The sequence below is a fragment of the Pristiophorus japonicus genome, chromosome 9 (assembly GCF_044704955.1).
Source record: "Pristiophorus japonicus isolate sPriJap1 chromosome 9, sPriJap1.hap1, whole genome shotgun sequence".
In the NCBI taxonomy this organism is placed as follows: domain Eukaryota; kingdom Metazoa; phylum Chordata; class Chondrichthyes; family Pristiophoridae; genus Pristiophorus; species Pristiophorus japonicus.
Window position 1 is genome coordinate 157,258,490 of NC_091985.1, and position 22,226 is coordinate 157,280,715.

At 45.1% G+C, this 22,226-nt stretch overlaps 1 protein-coding gene across 3 annotated transcripts in view; it reads left to right on the top strand.

Moving 5' to 3' along the window:
- Positions 1-22,226, top strand: part of mei4 (meiosis-specific, MEI4 homolog (S. cerevisiae)) — a 593,333-nt gene that overhangs the window by 435,457 nt on the left and 135,650 nt on the right. The window lies entirely within an intron of this gene.

The window sequence follows — 22,226 nt, forward strand, 5'->3', positions numbered from 1 at the left end:
TGCCGCTGGGGTCAGGTCTCACTGTTTTAAGTCTGCCGCTGGGGTCAGGTCTCACTGTTTTAAGTCTGTCGCTGGGTCGGATCTCACTGTTTTAAGTCTGTCGCTGGGTCGGATCTCACTGTTTTAAGTCTGCCGCTGGGTCGGATCTCACTGTTTTAAGTCTGTCGCTGGGTCGGGTCTCACTGTTTTAAGTCTGTCGCTGGGTCGGATCTCACTGTTTTAAGTCTGCCGCTGGGGTCGGGTCTCACTGTTTTAAGTCTGTTGCTGGGTCGGGTCTCACTGTTTTAAGTCTGCCGCTGGATCAGGTCTCACTGTTTCAAGTCTGTCACTGGGGTAGGGTCTCACTATTTTAAGTCTGCCGCTGGGTTGGGTCTCACTGCTTTAAGTCTGCCGCTGGGGTCAGGTCTCACTGTTTTAAGTCTGTCGCTGGGTCGGGTCTCACGCTGATTTAAGTCTGCCACTGGGGTCAGGTCTCGCTGTTTTAAGTCTGTCACTGGGGTCGGGTCTCACTGTTTTAAGTCTGCCGCTGGGGATCGGGTCTCACTGTTTTATGGTCTGCCGCTGGGATCGGGTCTGGTGCTGTTTTAAGGTTGCCCCTGAGCTGCTCCTCTTGCGATGCTCCGTGGAGACATGAAACTGAGCCCCATGTGCCTGCTCAAGTGGACATAAAGGATTCCCTGGCACTATTCAAAGAATTGCTGGAGAGTTCTCCCTGCCCACCATCAATCCATTAAAATAGATCACCTGGCTATTTATCTTATTGCTATTTTGGGACAAAAACTGTGTGCAGATTGGCTATTGTTTCAACAGTGACTACAACAAAAACAGCTTGCATTTATATAGCACCTTTAATGTAGTAAAACGTCCCATAGGTGCTTCATAGAAGCATTGTCAAACAAAATGTGACACCAAGCCACATAAGGAGATAGGACAGCTGACCATAAACTTGGACAAATATTTAAGTTTTAAGGAGGGAGAAAGAGAGGTGGAGACGTTCCAGAGCTTAGTGCCTTGGCAGCTGAAGGCACGGCCGCCAATGTTGTAGCGATTAAAATCGGGGATGCACAGGAGGCCAGAATGGAAGGAGTGCAGGGATCGCGAAGGCTTGAAGAGCTGGAGGAGGTTACAGAGATCGGTGGCTGCAGGATGTTGTGGTGAATGGAGAGCCAAAGGCTGCACAATTGGGAAATTGAAAGTGCCTCATTGCCTTTTCATCCTTTCTCCCCACTCCGAACCAGACAAAACGAGTTACGCTCGTCGCAATTCTCATTCGAAGATATTTAATTATATCAATGATGAATCTTAATGCCAAAGGGAAAAATCCTCCAAAGACAAAAGCTGAAGAATTCAGCTCTCACAAAGTTAAATTTCACTTTCATATATGCTTCAAATAAAAACATAGCTGGCTCCAATACAGCTGCCCCCACCCCGGTTTAAACACTGACTTCCTGTCAGCCCAGAATATGCCTGACACTGATTGCCTATTATGTATGGGTGTGAGAAAATCAAGGAATTGCACTTACGCTGTTTCTATCTCATTGCCATTCATTGCATTATTAAAATGAAGTCCTCCCACACTTTACTGCCCCTCTGTCACACATTCCACTCTAGCGCCTTAGGAGACTCACAAACTGCTGTGATTATTAGCTATTTAGCTGTAGATGCATCTCATCTATTTTTCTGACAGCTTAAAATTAATCAACATTTCAAGATTCATCCCTGGAGCCCTGTTGTTTCTTTGTTTGCTGAATGAAAGGAACGTGCTTCAGTGATGCCAGTCCTATCGCCTGTGTATGACTCATTGTCAAATCTATTCAAACTGTCTCTTTTCCTCAGTGTCTGCTGAGATTTCAAAGAGGCTGATGCTAAATAAAAGACTCCCAATGAAATTGTACTTTACTTTTTACACACTACAAGAGAAAAAAAGCATTGTAAATGAGTTCTCGTAACGGTGAACTTGTTGAATTGACGCAGAATGCTAAGCTGCAACTGCAGCGTAAACATTGAGCTCTGTCTTCTCAACACTTGTCAGGCTGCTTGTAAAAAAAGAAAGACTTGCATTTATAAAGCGCCTTTTACAAGCACCAGATGTCACAAAGCGCTTTACAGCCACTGAAGTACTTTTGGAGTGTCGTCACTGTTGTAATGTGGGAAACATGGCAGCCAACTTGCGCACAGCAAACACCCGCAAACAGCAATGTGATAATCACCAGAGAGTCTGTTGATTGAGGGATAAATATTGGCCAGGCAGCGGGGCTAACTCCCCTGCTTCTTCAAAATATGATCTTTTACATCCACCTAAGAGGGCCTCTGTTTAACGTCTCATCCAAAAGATGGCACCTCTGACAATGCAGCACTCCACTGGAGTATCAGCCTGGATTTATGTACACAGGGTCCTGGAGTGGGACTTGAACTCACAACCTTGTGACTCAGACAGAGTGTGCTACCCACTGAACCACAGCTGACACATAAGCTGACACAGTAAGGGAGTTATAGGCCAGTTTAGCCAGTTCAGTATTGGCGAGGATAGGTTGTAGTTTGGAGTAAGACACCCTGATCAGAGGATTTAGTTTACTCTGTGTGTTCGAACTAACATACATATTATTTCTGTGTTAACAGGCTAGTAATATTATGGTAATAGTTGAGCAGGCAGTCATTTGTACTCTTGCTCCTATAATTAAAGACTTTTAATACAAGAAAGAAAGGAAGACTTGTATTTTTATAGTGCCTTGTACAATCCCAGGATGTCCTTACAGCCAATTAAGTACTTTTGAAGTGTAGTCACTGTTGACATGTAGTTCACACAACGAGCATTACTGCTTCTTTCACTTGTTAATTGTTACTGAACAGAAATTAACGGAATGTGCAAATTTATTCAGGATTTACCTAATTTCTCCCATCTAAAGCACTAAAGGGAACTGATAGAGTTCCAGTAGAAAATGAAGCAGGAATTAATGCTTTTAGTGAATTTTGCTGGGTGGCTGTTGCATCAAATCTGCTCATGCTAGATACTCTGAGGAGGACCAGTAGCAGGAGATGATGATCACAGAAGTTAGTACTTCTGGACTTAGTACTGGCTGATGCAGCCGTGTGCTACTGACGTGTCACTTACCCAGACTTCAGTGAAGAACTTCAGTGAGGAGGCTGCACTTTGACAGGATTGTGATCTTAAGAATTAGGCCTGCAGCTGTGGACCTGCATGCAACCAACACTCTTATTTGAAGTGAATGTGACCGCAGCACTTAAATTCGGCCCCGCTAGCTGCTTCCAGGAGATACCAATCAGATCAGTCATCACTTAAGTAACAAAAGCCGTCTTCTGCTATACATCAAGTTCAATATACATCAAGTTCATCAGACAGGGTCACTACTCCCAAAACATACAGTTGGCATGCAACCACGAGCAAAACAAAATATACAAATTAATGCTGCTTTTCTGGGAGTTCTTACAATGCACACGCTTGGACATTAATTTATAAAATAATGGGCTGGATTTTGGGCTTTTGATGATTTGGGGGTGATAATGACGGCGGGTCAGTAAAGTTTGCGCCCGGGAACAGTTTGCGCCTCAGTAAGTAAAACTGGGCCCTGCGTCAGGAGCGCAGCGCTAGGGGAGATGTTGGGCGGTAGCATGGGAAAATCCCGAGCTAAAGAGCCAGACCGGGAGCGCTCCAAGAGACGCCTGGGAGGGGGGGAGGGAACTTAAAAAACCCACAAGCCATTCCCAAAATATTGCCCATGCCACCACAACATAAATTGAAAAAGAAATTAAAAGAAGAAACAATCACACTTACCTTCAGTGTCCATTATTTACCTTTCTGCAGTCGGTATCATTGAACCGCCCTGATTTCCGAGGCACTTTGGGGCGTATGGGTCGGGCTGAAGTCAAAACTCGCGCCAGTATTGCAACCAGGGACCTTGTACACCAGCGCAGCTCTTCCAGGCGGTGCTGCTCCATGCCGCTGCAAAACCGGACCCGAGGATTGCCGCGGGGCGCTGGAGACTGACCGCCCGCCCAGAACACCTCACCGCCGCCATTGCCACTGCTCCGGGGCAAAAAATGGAGGGCAGAAGATCCGCCCCATAGTCTCATGATTGGATAGTTCTGCTGATGCCTTACAGTACGACCTGGATTCAGTTGGCAGAATAAGTTCAATATGTTGCATGGAAAGGGGCATGCGCGTACTTTCCAAAAAAAACACATGCAGGAATACAAGAGGTCCACACGATTCTTTCTGCAAACAGAGGGCCAGAACCCAGAGCTTTGCTTGTTTTTTCTGTCCGGTGTATCGGCCATCGGTGCTGAACCAAGTTGCCCTCACAAGGGGTACAGGATTGATTTCTCAGTTGCCTTCAGTGGGGGCATTTATCTCACCCAATTGCCCAGGAAAATTTACCACGCCATTAAAAATTCACTTACACATGAATGGACAAGCACCTAATGGGTATGCAAAGCAACTTCACGCCTTCATGTGTTTTAATGCCGAGTCTATCGGTGAGGTACCGGTGTTACGAAGCTTGTGGAGGAGTAGGGTAACTGGGTCAGCAACGTCCGGATTTCCACGTTTAACTGCACCAGAAGAAGTTTCTCCTCATCTCAGTTCTAAATGGCCAACCCCTTTGTAAGGGGAAATGGGAAGGCTTCTCCTCCCACGAGCGGGCTCCCTGCTATAGAGGGTCGACGCTCGCCCCAACCCGCGTAACAGCCCCCGGAGTTAGCAGACAGAGACGAATGGCAAGGTATCACGATCTTTCATTACGAACGTCCGGTAACACCTCTCATTACAGCTGCCTGTGAGTGGAGATGCTCCCTGAACAGCACAATCATACAACTTTTATACATTTCAAAAACCACTCCGTTCCCTGGTAAGAACGCCCTAGATCTCTAATTGGACTACCTTATTAGTGCTACTTTGGATTGACAGGCCAAGACCCTCGTGACCACCTTAGGCCGTGACTAGAATGACTTCATTAGGCCAGAATTTGTTGATTCTCCTTGGTGCCCGTGAGTCTGCCTCAAGCCTCTTCGCACGGTCTTAGGTTCTCACATCGTATCCTGTCGGAATATTATTGAATTGATAACTTCTGGGGCCTTGGTACAAGGCCGAAGAGAGGCCTTGTACCTCCTTATGGGTCGGTGCAGGAACCAGCACTTTAACCTTTGTCCCGCTGGTACCCCTAATGCCAAATTTCTCTTACACCCTTATTCTGAGAATGTGACTCCTGGGTCTAGACACCCCAGCCAGGGGAAACATCTTCCCTGCATCTACCCTGTCAAGCCCTGTAAGAATGTTGTATGTTCCAATGAGATCATCTCTCATTCTTCTAAACTCCAGAGAATATAGGCCGAGTCTATTCAATCTCATCTCATAGGACAATCCCTCCTTCCCAGGAATCAGTCTGGTGAACCTTTGTTGCACTCCCTCTATGGCAATTATATCCTTCCATAGGTAAGGAGACTAAAACTGTACACAACACTCCAGGTGTGGTCTCACCAGGGCCCTATATAATTGTAGTAAGATGTCTTTACTCTTATACTCACATTCTCCTGTAATAAAGGCCAACATACCATTTGCTTTCTTAATTGCTTGCTGTACCTGCATATTAACTTTCAGTGATTCTTGTACAAGGACACGCAGGTCCTTCTGAACACCAACATTTCCCAATCTCTCACCGTTTTAAAAATACTCTGTTTTTCTATTTCTCCTACCAAAGTGGATAACTTCACATTTCTCCACATTATATTCCATTTGCCATATTCTTGTCCACACACTTAACCTGTCTATATCCCCATGAAGTCTCTTTGCATCACAACTTACATTCCCACCTAGCTTTGTATCATCAGCAAACTTGGATACCCTCATCCAAATCATTGATATAGATTGTAAATAGCTGAGGCCCAAGCACTGATCCTTGCGGCACCCCACTAGTTACAGCCTGCCAACCCGAAAATGATCCGTTTATTCCTAATCTCTGTTTTCTGTCCGTTAACCAATCCTCCATCCATGTTAGTATATTACCCCCAATCCCATGAGCCTTAATTTTGTTTAATAACCTCTTGTGTGACACCTTATCGAATGCCTTCTGAAAATCCAAATACATCACATCCACTGGTTCCCCCAGATAAGGTAAGATATGACTATAGCTGTGGTTTCCATCAGCTTGCCCAAAAGATGCACTGCAGCAACTCGCCAAGGCTTCTTCGGCAGCACCTCCCAAACATGCGACCTCTTCCACCTAGAAGGATAAGGGCAGCAGGTGCATGGGTACACCACATCTCCCCGTCCCCCTCCAATCTGATTTGGCAGTATATCGCCATTCTTTCATCATCACTGGGTCAAAATCCTGGAACTCCCTCCCTAAGAGCACTGTGGAAATACCTCACGGACTGCAGTGGTTCAAGAAGGCTGCTCACCACCATCTTCTCAAGAGCAATTAGGGATGGGCAATAAATGCTGGCCTTTCCAGCGATGCCAATATCCCAGGAACAAACCTTTTAAAAAGTATCATTCCTAAGATAAAGGTTTAAGTGTGGAACCTTCCTGAGACATCTTCTGAGGACATGCTTGTGGTTCAAGTGATGCAGACCCAGATTATTTGGTAGGAATTGTCTATCCTAATCCAGAAATGGGGATCTGGCATACCTAGGTATCACTTAGAGGCAGCTGCCAAGGGACTGGAAGATACTTAACATCCATCCTCCTGTTCTTGTGCTTCTTCAGACAAGCAGCTGTTGGAGGTTTGGTCCTGGTGAGCAGAGACTACTGCACTGCTGCGATGTATCTGAATCCCTCCTGGCTGGCCTGAGGTTTTCAAACTGATTGAAACCGACATTTGTCACATCTTATGTTCACCATCATTCTTCAGCGACAGTCCAAATAAGATATGCCGTGTTTATGTGATGCTGATGATATTTTCTGTGCTCTATTGATGGCTCTGTGAAGCATAACATCATTTAGCAGGCCCCTTGGTCCTCTCAGCAACAACTGCCATTCACATTCTGTGATCATGCTTGATCAGTGACTTACCCTGTGGTCCTGCTGAAGCTCGACAAGACCTCTGAATTGTCAACATTTGAGATGGCGTAGGCGGCATGACAATGTTTTACTGCATTAAAGGCGGCCTCCGCTCCTCGTCACCAGGTTAAAGCAAAGCTGTGTCATTGCACCATTGCTCTTCTCGATCTTAGAACATAAGAATTAGGAACAGGAGTAGGCCATCTAGCCCCTCGAGCCTGCTCCGCCATTCAACAAGATCATGGCTGATCTGGCCATGGACTCAGCTCCACTTACCCGCCCGCTCCCCATAACCCTTAATTCCCTTCCTTGCTGCAATGCTCCATCTCACCATCAGCAAGCTTCCCGCTGGAGTGGAGATAATCTATAGAACAAATGGGAAATTGTTCAACCTCTGTTGCCTTCAATCCAGATCGAAGGTCATGTCATCCTCTGTCATTGAATTACAATATGCAGATGATGCTTGCGTCTGCGCTCACTCGGAGGACAAACTCCAAACCATCGTCAACGCGTATGAGTGCATGGGCCTTACACTAAACATCCGTAAAACAAAGGTCCTTATCAACCTGCCCCCACCACACAGCACTGCCACCCGATTATTCATACCTCGGGAGCCTACTGTCAACAAGGGCAGACATCGATGACAAGGTCCAACACTGCCTTCAGTGTGCCAGCGCAGCCTTTGGTCACCTAAGGAATAGAGTGTTTGAAGACCAGAAACTTAAAACTGGCACAAAGCTCATGGTCTACAGAGCAGTAGTGATACCTGCCCTCAGATATGCTTTTGAGACATGGACTATATACAGCAGGTACATCAAAACATTGGAGAAGTACCATCAATGCTGCCTCAGGAAGATCCTGCAAATGCATTGGCAAGATAGGCGCACCAAGTCATCTGCAAATTTTGAAATTGTGCCCTGTGCACCCACATCCAAGTTATTAATATATATCAAGAAAAGCAGTGGTCCTAGAACCGACCCCTGGGGAACACCACTGAATGCCTCCCACCAGTTCGAAAAACAACCGTTCACCACTACGCTCTGTTTCCTGTCTCTTGGCCTTTCCGTCATATCCAGGCTGCCAATGTCCCTTTTATTCCATGGGCTTCAACTTTGCTGGCAAGCTTATTATGTGGCACTTTATCAAATGCCTTTTGGAAGTCCATGCACACCACATCAACTCCATTGCCCTCATCAACCCTCTCTGTTAACGTCATCAAAAAACTCAATCAAGTTAGTTTAGCACGATTTATCTTTAACAAATCCTTGCTGGCTTCTCGCGCAGGCCAACATCCTCAGCATCGAAGCATTGACAACGCTCGATCAGCTCCGATGGATGGGCCACATTGTCCGTAAGTCCGATACGAGACTCTCAAAACAAGCATTCTACTCAGAGCTCCGACATGGCAAGCAAGCCCCAGGTGGGCAGAGGAAACGCTTCAAGGCCTCCTTGAAGAAGTTCAACATCCCCACCGACACCTGGGAATCCCTGGTGCAAGATTGCTCAAAATGGAAGAGATTAATTCGTGAGGGCATCGAACACTTCGAGTCTCTTTGACGGGAGCAAGCGGAGACCAAGCACATACGGCGGAAGTAGCACATGGCAACCCAAGCACTTCAATAAACCGGCACTTCAACCAACGTTCTTTTAACCACCGTCTGTCCAACCTGTGACAAAGATTGTAGTCCTGCATTGGACTTAACAGTCATCTGAGAACTCATTTTTAATGTGGAAGCCAGTCATTCTCGACTCCGAGGGACTGCTTATGATAATGATGACATTAAAGGCACTATACAAATGTAGGTTGTTGTTGTTGGAGTTGCAGACTACTGAAGTGAACATGATGGTCCCGCAGCGTTGGCCTCATCCTTCAGTTTATGGTCTATCTGTAAAAACAAACAACTCACAGTGTGAACACACAGACATTGTTGTGTATACTCTTGTTGAAATGATAGTGCAATCATCATAGGCAGTTCCTCAAAATCGAGGAAGACTTGCTTCCACTCTAAAAGTGAATTCTCAGGTGACTGTACAGTCCAATACGGATGATGTGGCCCGCCCAACGGAGCTGGTCGAGTGTGGTTAGTGTTGCCTGATTGAGTACACTGACCGAGAATGCGACAGTGTCAGCTGTGGTTCAGTGGGTCGCACTCTCGCTTCTGAGTCAGAAGGTTGTGGGTTCAAGTCGCGCTCCAGGAACTTAAGCACAAAAAAAAATCTAGGCTGATACGCCAGTGCTGCTGAGGGATGACTGGTTAATACTGGTCGTCTTGGTTAATTCTTGCCACTAAATAAAGGCCTAGCTCTGTCAAGCCCATGTGGTGGCTGATGTGCAACGGTCACCACATGTTAAAAAAATCCACGCATAGGCATCTTCCACCCTTTCAATTGGAGTTCAGGACTGGAACATTGGGTCCTTCATTGAAACATCTGTGAATTCATGTGGAAGCAAGTCATCCTTGTTCGAGGGACCACCTATGATGATACTGAGGGAATGCTGCACTATTGGAGGTGCCGTCTTTCAGATGAGACGTTAAACCGTAGCCCAGTCTGTTCTCTCAAGTGGACATAAAAGGTCCCATGGCACTATTTTGAAGAAGAGCAAGGGAGTTACCCCCCAGGTCCTGGCCAATATTTATCCCTCAGTCAACATCAAAAAAATATAGATTATCTGGTCATTATCACATTGCTGTTTGTGGGAGCTTGCTGTGCGCAAATTGGCTGCCGCGTTTCCCTCATTACAATAGTGACGACACTTCAAAAGTACCTCATTGGCTGTAAAGCGCTTTGAGACATCTGGTGATCGTGAAAAGCGCTACATAAATCCAAGTCTTGCTTTATTTCTTTCTATAATTTGCAGCACAGTACAAACAGTGTTTTTAAGCTGACAAAAGTCAGAATCAGCAGTCAGTGCTTACAATTATCATTGCACTAACAGAAGCATCATAACCTCCACAAGATCCTCTGAAGCTTCCCAGCCTATGATATCATCTGCTCAGTAAGTAGTTTTCTTTGTCGAGTGCTAGCCCTGTTTATAAGGAGTTTCCTTCTGTGAAAGAGAAGTGTAGCACGGTGTAGCAAGGTCCCATGAACAGCAAATGAGTTTAGTGGCCATTTAATTTATGGTGGTGAGATTGGCTGAATGATCAATGTTGGCCTGGACACTGACACTCCCCCGCTCTTCTTCGAATAATGCCATAGGATTTTTAAAATCCGCCTTGACAGGCAAACGGGACCTTTGCTTTAATGTTTTATCTGAAAGACCACTGGCAAAGGAGCACAGCCTGAATACTAAAAGTCAGCCAAGGTCCAAGATCTGGAGTCGGGCTGGAATCAAGAATGCTGCCACTGAGTCAAGCAGGCATATGTTGCCATTTACTAATAAAATACACTGTTTGCTTTTTGCGTGGCCCTGGACAACGTGGACCATTTCCCTTATCTCGGGAGCCTCCTATCAACAAGAGCAGGCATTGACAATGAGATCCAACACCGCCTCCAGTGCGCCAGTGCAGCCTTCGACCACCTGAGGAAAAGAGTGAAGACCAGGCCCTCAAAACTGCCACCAAGCTCATGGTCTACAGGGCTGTAGTAATACCCACCCTCCTGTATGGCTCAGAGACATGGGCCATGTACAGTAGACACCTCAAGTCGCTGGAGAAATATCACCAACGATGTCTCCGCACGATCCTACAAATCCCCAACATTAGCGTCCTCGTCCAGGCCAACATCCCCAGCATTGAAGCATTGACCACACTTGATCAGCTCCGCTGGACAGGCCACATAGTTCGTATCCCAGGCACGAGACTCCCAAAACAAGCGCTCTACTCGGAACTCCTTCACGGCAATGAGCCAAAGAAGGGCGGCAGAAACGTTACAAGGGCACCCTCAAAATCTTCCTGATAAAATGCAACAGCCCCACTGACACCTGGGAATCCCTGGCCAAAGATTGCCCTAAGTGGAGGAAGTGCATCCAGGAGGGCGTTGAGCACCTCGCATCTCATCGGTGAGAGCATGCAGAAATTAAGCACAGGCAGCGGAAAGAGCGTGCAGCAAACCAGTCCCACCCACCACTTCCCTCAGCGACTATCTGTCCCACCTATGATAGAAACTGGTTCTTGTATTGGACTGTACAGCCACCTAAGAACTCATGATAAGAATGGAAGCAAGTCTTCCTCAATTCCAAGAGACTGCCTATGATGATGATGACACTTTTTGCTGTGGTAGCACTATTTCCGCTGAAAACTTACCCCCGTTAAAATCGGGGTGGTAGTATTTATTTTGTTGTAGCAGCAGAGCTTATAGATGGAGAGTAGTGGGATTGGCTTTCTGTCCACTGCAGCAGATGGTGACATATTGATGAATAGCAGCAATACAAACTCACTGAGAGAAGATAAAAAAAAGAATAAAAGGTAGCAACGTTTTAAACTAGTTCTCTTTAGGTTTAAAAGAAAAATTGCTATAAAGCTGGAATAAAAACAGAAGGCGATGGAAATACATTTGTAGACCCATTAGCAGCTGAAAGGCACAGACAGCTTAATGCTGTTGGGTGGGCACTCTTCATCAGAAGCCTTTTTAAACTCTTCGGGCTTGTTTATTAGACTACTGATGTTGTCTTTGACACGGCATTTAACTGTCAAGTCAAGATGCACAATAAAAGCTTATCATTTAGATATTTTGTGCATCGAAAGAGAAATTTTGATTACAAGTCGAATTAAAATTAAATGCATCAGAGGTGATCATTTTTATGATCATGTGAAGGCACAATGGAACGAGGATTGTAGTACACCAATCATAAAGTGAAAGTATTCAGCAGTGTGTCAGTGATTAAGCATTCAGTTTACACAGCTTTTCCAGATTAAAATCTTAACTACATCCCGAGGATTTATTGTTTTGTAGGCATTAATCAGACACAGTGTTACAACGTATGCTGACTAGAAACATAAAAGCTAGAGAAAATAAAACAGAATAATTTAAAATGAAAACAAAATGCTGAAAATACTCAGCAGGTCAGGTAACATCTGTGGAGAGAAACAGAATTAACATTTCAGGTCAATGACCTTTCATCAGAACTGGAAGATATTAGAGATGAACAGCTTTTAAGCAAGTGCAAAGCCAGGGGCCAGGGAAAGAACAAAAGTCCGTGATAGGGTGGAAGGCATGAGTGATTGAATAACAAAAGTCAGTGATGTGGAGGAAGGCACGAGTGATTGAATAACAAAAGTGAAGCATCTCTGTGAACTCCTTCAGCCCCACAACCCCCTGAGATGTCTGCGCTCCTCAAATTCTGCCCTCTTGAGCATCCCTGATTATAACTGTTCAACCATCAGTGGCCGTGCCTTCAGCTGCCTTGGCCTTGAGCTCTGAAACTCCCTCCCTAAACCTCTCAGTCTCTCTACCACTCTTGCCTCATTTAAGACGCTCCTTAAAACCTACCTCTTTGACCCAGCTTTTGGTCATCTGCCGTAATATCTTCTGATGTGGCTCAGTGTCAATTTTTTTGTGTGTGTCTTATAACACTGCTGTGACGCGCCTTGGGACGGTTTACTATGTTAAAGGTGCTATATAAATGCAAGTTGTTGTTGTTGAATGGTTGATTGATCCCCTGCACTCCAGCCCAACCTATGTGAGGTTTAGAACATGAAATTAAGGATGGTGCTTTAGTGTCAATCTGATTTTTCAGGCTTGGCCCAGGGTGAGGGAGGAAAATGCCAGGATGTATCCACCAACTGTTCTGGAAAAGGGGATGCCCAATTGGTACATGGCCGATGGGGTGATTTGCACCTTGGAGTCTACCTGCCTTTCTTCCGCCATATTCCTATACCACCGGAGCCCACTCTTTGCGAGATTGCTATGCATTTCAGGATATCCACCTGAAACATTGGGCCCAAGTTTCGGCTCGAGTTGCTCTTATTTTTTTGGAGCAACTTGTTTAGTATGGAGTATCTTAGAAATCGCAATTCTCGGCATTTAGTTTGCTCCAGTTCTATTTAGTTAGAATAGTTTTGTTTTTGTACAGTTTATTTTTCAAAAGGGGGTGTTACCAGCCACTTACGCCTGTTTTGCAAGTTTAGGCAGCGAAAACTTACTCCAAACTAATTTAGAACGGAGTAAGTGTCGATTTTTGTACACTCAGAAAAACCTTGCCTACACTTTATAAATTAGGCGCAGGCAGAGAGAGATGGGGGGGAAGGGAAGTTAGAGGAAAGTTAGAGGATTTTACAAAGCATTAAACACTTCCCTTTTAACCATAAAGATACATGGAAACCATCATAATTTTTAAATAACAATAAATGAACATTAAATCAAGTAATAAAAATGAGAAGTCCTACCTTGCCGACTGAAGCACGCACTGGAATTGGCGTATTTTGTACCGAGACACTTATTAATTTAGGTGTTTATTAATCTGGTGCTTCCAGATTACAAGATTCCACTTTTAGAATTCCAATCAGTCCAGAATAAAAGCAGGGCATTTCTCCCCCAGTCTAGGCACGCTCCCCGGGGATGCGCAGGTCGGTCTTGAAGTGTCATCTTACTTTGCCGAAATCTGTGGTTGTCAGAGAATGTTCAAAGACGTGGATCCCGAGTCCAGCTCTGAGTCGTCAATATCGGGCAGGTCCCACATCTGAGCTTTTCAGTCTCGAGTCCGTATCAGCCACTTGCCTGGAGTGTTTTCTCACAGCCAGAACATAGTCTTGTTAAATGGGGCAAGCTGCGTCTGTCAACAGGAGTTGTTTGCGAGTTTTCTGCCCTGTTATTGATCTTTGGTCACTGTTAAAGAATCCGTGGCTGGATCTGAACGGAGCACAGACTGACTCCGAACATGGGCTTCTGTAACTCCCGACCACAGCAAGTGAGTGGGCTCTCCCTCCAAATTATCTCCCATCGGGTGATTTGTCAGTTGGTCTGTCAATGAAACCAGTGATTTCCCTCCCAGACATCTCAGCCAGACGTTGCTTTCTGGGCTAATCGGTGTGGGTGTTTCTAGGAAGCCCGAGTCCCGATAACTATTTAAGCACATCTTCAATGCCCGGGGAACCCATTCGGCCAGGGCTAGGGGCGGCGTGCTTTGGGCTTCTCCCACACAGCCTGCAGAGATTCGGGATGCGAGGAGCTACTGCACATGCGCGCACACTCTAGCGCACATGTGCAGAGGTCCTGGCACTGTTTTCAGCGCCGGGACCTTGCTCCGCCCCCCACCCCTTGTGCTGCGCTATGCAGGAGCGGGGAGAATTAGAAGGTAACTTTTCGGCGCCCTTTTTATTCTGGAAAGTCGGCGCACCTCATGGAGGGGTGCCGTTTTTACAGGGAGTGGAAACTTGGGCCCTATAACTCTGTTTCTCTCTCCACACATGCTGCCTCATCTGCTGCATGTATCCAGCACTTTCAGTTTTTATTTCAGATTTCCACCGTCTGCGGTATTTCACTTCTGTTTTAAAGAAATTTAAATTGCTTGGAAAAGTACCGTCGGACATGGCAATTATATTACCAAGACCTCAGTGAAAGGATGAAAGGATAACCTTTAGACTTCTATGAGATTATTTTCTCAATGTAAAATTACTGTCAACCTTTGCTCAGGTTGTGTGTACAGCAATGTAAATGGAATAGTGTGTGTTACAATATATGGAAATCCTCAATAATGGGCATGAAGATAAAGTTGAAAATGCTGCTTCTTCTTATGCAGTCCCCCTGGAGTCGAGGATGACTTGCTTCCACACTAATATGAGTTCTCAGGTGACTGATGAGTCCAATGCGAGATCTACAGTCTCTGTCACAGGTGGGGCAGACGGTGGTTGAAGGGACAGGTGGGTGGGGTGCTTGGGTTGTCGTGCGTTCCTTCCGCTGTTTGCACTTGGCTTCTGCATGCTCCCGGCGAAGAGACTCGAGGTATTCGGCGCCTTCCCGAATGCTTCTCCACTTTGAGCGGTCTTGGGCCAGGGATTCCCAGGTGTTGGTGGGGATGTTGCATTTTTCAAGGAGGCTTTGAAGGTATCCTCTAAGTGTTTCTTCTGTCCACCGTTCTGTAACTGTTCCAAATTATGTTCCACTGAGACCAGCATCTATGCTCCATACCCCGCATATATGTCGGCAGTACTTACCTTAGCAGTTCGGTCGTTCAGCAGGTTAATGGTCTTTGCATGGTCTCTTAAAGTGTGGGCTACTTGCAGTATTTCTCTTTCAGTCCCATCCCCTAATTGGGCCTGTAGCTGGTTGTTATCATCTCCTCTTTCTGACAACCCCTTTAAGATACGGGTTAAAGTACTGACTTGTTCATTTATGGCCTGTAGGTCTACCATGTTAACTGTTGCGACCCCGGCCACATAGCCCATGGCTAGCATTTCTAATGTGCCCCTTTTCCTCCTCGTCTTTTGGGTCACCATAAGTTTCATGGTGTTCGACTCTGGCCCCTCTAAGGCTCGTAGTGTCAGATTCTTATATAGTGCAACCATTCTGGGCCCGCAGAAACTGGGGAATAATTATATCCGTCAGATTTAGAAATACTGTAATCACCTGCTGTCGCACCCCGAAGTGGATTCTGTCTTTTGTTCATTTTAGTACCAGCCCTCCTGGAGCTCCCCTTGTCATATTTGGGCATACCAGGGGTCCCAGTGGGGCGGCGGGGGGGGGCGGGGGTTGCAGTAATAACAAGGGCTGTGGTAGTTGGTGGAGCAGTGGTGGTGGGTATTCCTTGGGGAACAACTTCCCAGCATTACTCACCATTGGTCCCATTTGTGCATTTAGAGGGCGGGCACAACTTTTGCTTATCCTTTCCTGGCTGAGGGACTCCTGAGTATTCAATGTCCCATGGCGTGCACCTCATCTGCACCCCTTCCTTCTGGGCGCATTTTTCTCTCTCTTACCCCAACTCGTCTACCTGACACACGGCGGTCTTATTTACCCAAATTGTTAATTCCGTACTGCCCTATGTCTACGGGTATTTCAAGCCCATTGTCCATTGTTTTAGGTACAGCATTCCAATGCTGCACCTTAAGTCTATTGTTTCAACCGCCACCGTTAGCTTTCTGGTCTCACGAACGTCACCCGAATCCATGTAATACAAACCTTGCTGTTCCTCAGTCGGTTGACCCCGTGTTCGTGTCCTGGTAGCTTCTCCCAGGCTAGTGAGGATTAAGGCGTATATCAGAATCTTTGCAACGAGCCACATTCTTTTTCTGTTGAGAGATTACAGCCTGGCGTCCCAGGGGTTAAATTCTTAGCATTTCTATTGCAACCGGATTGTTTGCACCGATTCTCCAATTGATTACACCCCAATTGTTTACACCATTTCTCCGGTCCTGTGTCCTTTTCCAAATCCATTTTATTATAACCAGTACCCCTAATATTGCAAATATCCATCCTACTCCTCTAAGAAGTCCATCTGTTGTACCTTTATATTCTTTCAGCTGGGACCAGTGCTTCCATTGGCCCCAACCTTTCATATTCACGCAAGTACACATATCTCCACTAATTAATACCTCATATGGTCCGCTCCACCTAGGTGCAAACCCTGGTTTCTCTGCCACCTCCTTAACCATTACCTTCGCCCCCACCTCGGGGATTATAGCCGAGGTTATCTCACCGCCTTCGTCCTCCTCCTTCTGCCTTTCTCGGACCTCCTGTTGCATACCTTCAACTGCTCACTCAATTCCCTCACATACTTTCTGATTCTGTCTCGTAGGGGGCCTTAGTCGGCTCCTCCTGTCACTATTCCCACTGGTAACCTGATTGCGCATCCGGTCATTAATTCATACGGGGTTAATCCCGTAGTTCGGTTTGGTGTGGCACGCAGCCTCATTAAAATTGTCGGTAAGAATTCAGTCCATGCCTGCCCTGTTTCCTGTATTGCCTTGCTCAAGGCGGCTTTAAGGGTCCGATTCATTCCCTCCACCATCCCTGAACTCTGGGAGTGACATGGGATGTGAAACTTCTGCTTAATACCAAATATTCTGCAAGTTTCTTTCATCACTAGACCCGTGAAATGAGTCCCTTAGTCCGAGTCAATTTGGGTGGGTATCCCCCAGCGGGGAATTACCTCTTCTGCTAGGATCCGTGCTGCGGTGGTGGCTGTGCAATTCTGGGTTGCGAAGGCTTCCACCCACCGAGTAAACAAATCTAGAATTACCAACAGTATTTTTGTCCTCGAGAATTTGACAATGGCCCCATGAAATCTATCTGTATGTTTTCCCATGGCTCCCAGGGCCATGGTTGGTGGGCCATTTTTATTTTCACAGCCCTACCTAGGTTGTACTGTGCGCATATGATACATCACTGACAATACTTGACAATTTCGTGACCCCACCACCACTCTCGGGAGGTGCTGTTTACCATGACCCTACGCCCGGCATGGTTGATGCCATGATGCAGGTCCATGAGCATTTTTCTTATACAGGACGGAGCCAGCACCTTTCCGTCTTTCCTCCATACTGAATCCATACCTAGTATTCCTCCCTTTTCCATTCTTTCTTTTCCCTGTCTCTTGCATCTGTCTGTAACTTTACTATGTTTCTCTCTTCCTCCGTAGTGAAGCTGTAAGCTGGTTCTACTTCTACTTCGGCAGACGTAGCCGCCTCTCGGACAGCATTGTCAGCAGCTTCATTTCCCCGCTGAACCTCATCTACCACTCGCTGGTGTGCCCTTACCTTGATTACGGCTGTTTTAACGGGTTTACTAGCAGCTTCCAATAGTCGTTTTATCCAGCCGTCATGTTTGATGGCCTCACCTCCTGAGGTAACAAATCCTTGTCTACTCCAGGCAACCATATAGTCGTGCACCACCCCAAAGGCTGTCTCTATGTTTGCTGTCTTTCCTTCAGCCAAATAACAGGGCTTCGGTTAATGCGGTTAATTCAGCCACCTGAGCTGAGAGACCTCCATCTAGTGCTCCTTGCTTTAGTATCTTTAGATGCTGATCCACCACTGCCCATCCAGTACGGGGATGGCCATCTATATACCGTCGAGACCTGTCTACGTACAGTGTAAGGTCCGTGTCCTCGAGGGCTACTTCACTCAGATTCCCTGGAGAGTCTTCCCATTTGAGTGCGTCACACTCATGGGACTCCCCTCCTGACAGAATTCCCTCTGCGGGGTTTTCCCCAGTGTCCCTAACTATCTTCACTGACTCATCATATGGTAACAGGACTGCCTCCCATTTTGCCCGGCGGACATTGGAGACAGCCCGGAGCTACCCTGTATTGAGCATTTCCACCAGTGTGTGTTTTGTGTGCACTATTATTTCTCCTGTCATTATGACAGGTTTGCTAACTTTGACTGCCCAAGTGGCACAATCCAGTGCAGCCATGGATCTGGACAGACCGGCAGCCACTGGTGATTGCTGTGTCGAATAGTATGAGTCTCATCCTATCCCCATACATTTGTGACACCACGGCTCCATAGAAGCCTCCCTGGTTCTTACACTATATATGGAATGGGAGATCCATGTTCGGGAGTCGCAACCCTGGAGCTGACATTAGGGCTTCCTTCAGATTACCGTATGCCACTTCTTGTTCAGGGCCCCACTCTATGGTTTCTAAGGATGGTTTTTCCCCTTTTACTAGCTGCTGTATTGGTTCTGCAATTGCCGCAAAGTTAGGTACAAAATTCCTGCAATAGTTAAAGAGCCCCAGTATCTTATGCACCCGTCGGACTGTTTTTGGTGGGGGCATAATCCTAATGGCCTCCTTCCTGTCATTGGACATGGTCCTAGTTCCTTGGGATATTTAATGTCCCAGGTACTGTACCACAGCTTGTCCAATTTGTGCCTTTTTGGGATTTAAATCTTGTTTTCCGTTATCTCAGATGTCTTTTCCATAACTAGAACAGAGTCTAGCACGTAGGCTTTGAAAGCTGCTTTCCGTTACCTCGAATCTTCCAGTTTCAAGACAATTACATCTCACTTCCTGTGGTTCTTCAACCATCGTATCTGAAGTCACAAGTTGAACTTATATTGTCCTTTGTTCTAAACTGCTAAAGCCTGCTGTTTTAACATTTTAATTTTTCTAAAGTCCCTTTTACACTTTCACAGATAGTTCCCCACTTGCCCAGGAGTTTGACCTGATCCCTGAAGTTATTTCTAGATTGTTTCCAAATCTTTTAGTTGTATTTCTTTTTTGTTAAAGAGATCAGATTTAACTTTTTATTTTAAATGTATCTCATTTTGTTGTGCCTGTTCTTAACCAGTGGCCTTGAAACCTTCTCAACCTCTTAACTCTTCACTGTTCCCATCCTAATTTCTGCTCCCCTTTTGTAGTATTTGTATTTATTGTTGGATTACAAAATGTCAAATATGGTAATACTGTTTTTTTAATATCGGACTTTTCATTTATGCTTATAGTAATTCACAGATCACAGAATGCAAAGTACTTGTTTTATAATTATGTGCGTAACTTCTGTTTAAGAAGCTGAACATCAAAAACTCTAATCTTTTGCTCTGTAACTTCAATTTTGTGATACAGTATCTCACAAATTACATCTTTTTAAGCTTCAGCTTCTGACGCAGTATGTGTACTTTTATTAAAAAGCTTTCAAACCCAAGATTTTCCAATACAACCAAAATGTTTATCAAGGAGAATCACCTGAAATATCTCAAAATCCCAATTCAAATATTGTACTCCCAATCTTTTATTTAAAACTCTTTTTACTGAGCTAGAAGCTTTCGCATCAAGGTTTTACACAAAGGAAAATGGGGGCGTACTTCCCCAGCCCGCAGCCTTGCGAGACCCATGCAGGCTTTTTTTAAAGGCATTACAACTTCCCTTCTCCGTTCTTTATCTCATTCCTAGACAAAATTTATTGTCTTTCAACCCAGTGTAATCGATGATTATGTGTTTTCTTTTGACAAGTAAGTGAGCGTGTCGAAATTTTTTTAAAAACAAACTGGACCATACGTTTTTTACCTGTTGCTCAACAAACCTATCCTTTGTGAATTTCCTAGCACCGTAACTTATCATCCGAATAAATCCGCATCTGCATTTCTAACTTAAAATATAATTCAATCCTAGGTTCACACTTTCTTAAAACTTCCCACATACAGGACAACACTACAAAGGGTTAAAAAAGAACTTTCACTCTAGTCTGAAAAAGTGGGCGGAGCTAAAACAAACAGACAGCTCCACCATTTTTTCAAACAGGCTTTCAGACACATGAAAAATTAATTATTTCCCACCTCAAATATTCCGCAGTCAAAAATCACACAAGCACTTTCATTCAAAGACAGACATTCACAAAAGTCTCCTTTCATTCAAGAAAGATTATTAATTGTTTGGCCGGCTCTATTTTTGAATCCATACGTCACTTAAGATAGTCACTATCAGGTTTTTTATAGTCGTCCAAAAAATATCTACTAATCTAGTATATCTTTACATGCCATACTCAGTTTGGTACGTCTACCCTTATCTTGGTTTCACTGTATTCTCAGATACTGACTGTCTTCCCACTTATATCACCTAATCCCGGTGTCTATGGTCTCACCGACTTTATATCGATTTTAAACTGTATTCTAGATACCGACTGTCCCTCTAATCAGTTTCCCCTACTCCTAGAGCCTGCAGTTCCATAGGTACCCTTATCAATTTATCTGTATTCTAGATACTGATGGTGCCTCTACCCGGTTCCTCTTGAACTCAGAGGCTACATCCACATCGATGTCTTCTGATAGTGTCTATCGTGACTTCCTAATTCCCCTAAGTCTTTTACACCATAACAGACCTTTCACAGATTCTGGTACCCCGGGCAACAGACACGTCTCGTAACGTCTCACATCGGATTATGAGTGGTAGTTAAAGATACTCACTCGTGATGGATTCGTATACGCTCAGCTGTAGGCTGCCCGTTGTATCCTGCCGACTACGCCAAATGTTGTGGAGTATTAAAAATATAACACTCGACACGAGAAAGGGCTTTTATAGAGAAAAGAGTTGTTAATCAAGGGAGATCTGGCCACATCAGTACCGTTACTGAGTGCTCTCAACGCTAATCTCGTGGGACAAGCTATGCAATTACATTCTTATACAGTTGAGATACAGTAAAAATGGTGGAACTACACGGGGAAGTGTTCCAATGGTTATTTTCCGCCAGTCCCTGACCAACTGCCACTAATACATTGGTTAATACAGGTTACAGGCAATATCATTGGTGACAGTAGTTTCTAATGATTCTATTGGTTACATTAATTTCTACTGATTCCATTGGTACATCACTGTTGCTATGGGAAAAGCCCCCCCCTCCCCTATAGGTTATGTGTTACTTTTCTGTGAACGCGTTCCCATACTGGTTCTCAGGCTTGGCCAACCACCTGTCTGTAAGCATTTCAAAGCGGCCTTGTGTCTGTTATCGCATGTGACTGGAACATAGTGGTCTCTTCTCATTATTGCTGTGAGCTGTCTACATAAATCTTGTGGGTGTTCTTATCTCCTCAGAGAATTTGTCTGACCTTAATATTTCTGCCTAATTCAGCTATTCTACTATGAACGCATTTTAAACCTTACTCTCAGCCTTTCTTACTTTATTTTAATTACCCCAAATTACTTTACCCCTAATTAAGGTTTTTCGCCCTTAAACTAAGGAAGACACAAATAACCTGCCGAAAATACTAGGGGACCGAGGGTCTAGCGAGAAAGGGGAACTGAGGGAAATCCTTATTAGTCAGGAAATGGTGTTAGGGAAATTAATGGGATTGAAGGCTGATAAATCCCCAGGGCCTGATAGTCTGCATCCCAGAGTACTTAAGGAAGTGGCCCAAGAAATAGTAATTGCATTGGTGGTCATTTTCCAACATTACATGGACTCTTGATCAGTTCCTATGGATTGGAGGGTAGCTAATGTAACACCACTTTTTAAAAAAGGAGGGAGAGAAAAAACGGAATTATAGACCAGTTAGCCTGACATCAGTAGTGGGGAAAATGCTGGACTCAATTATTAAAAATGTAATAGCAGCGCATTTGGAAAGCAGTGACAGGATCGGTCCAAGTAAGCATGGATTTATGAAAGGGAAATCATGCTTGAAAAATCTTCTAGAATTTTTTGAGGATGTAACTAGTAGAGTGGATAAGGGAGAACCAGTGGATGTGGTGTATCTGGACCTTCAAAAGGCTTTTGACAAGGTCCCACACAAGAGATTACTGTGTAAAATTAAGACACATGGGATTGGGGGTAATGTATTGATGTGGATAGAGAACTGTTCGGTAGACAGGAAGCAAAGAGTGAGAGGGGATCTCATA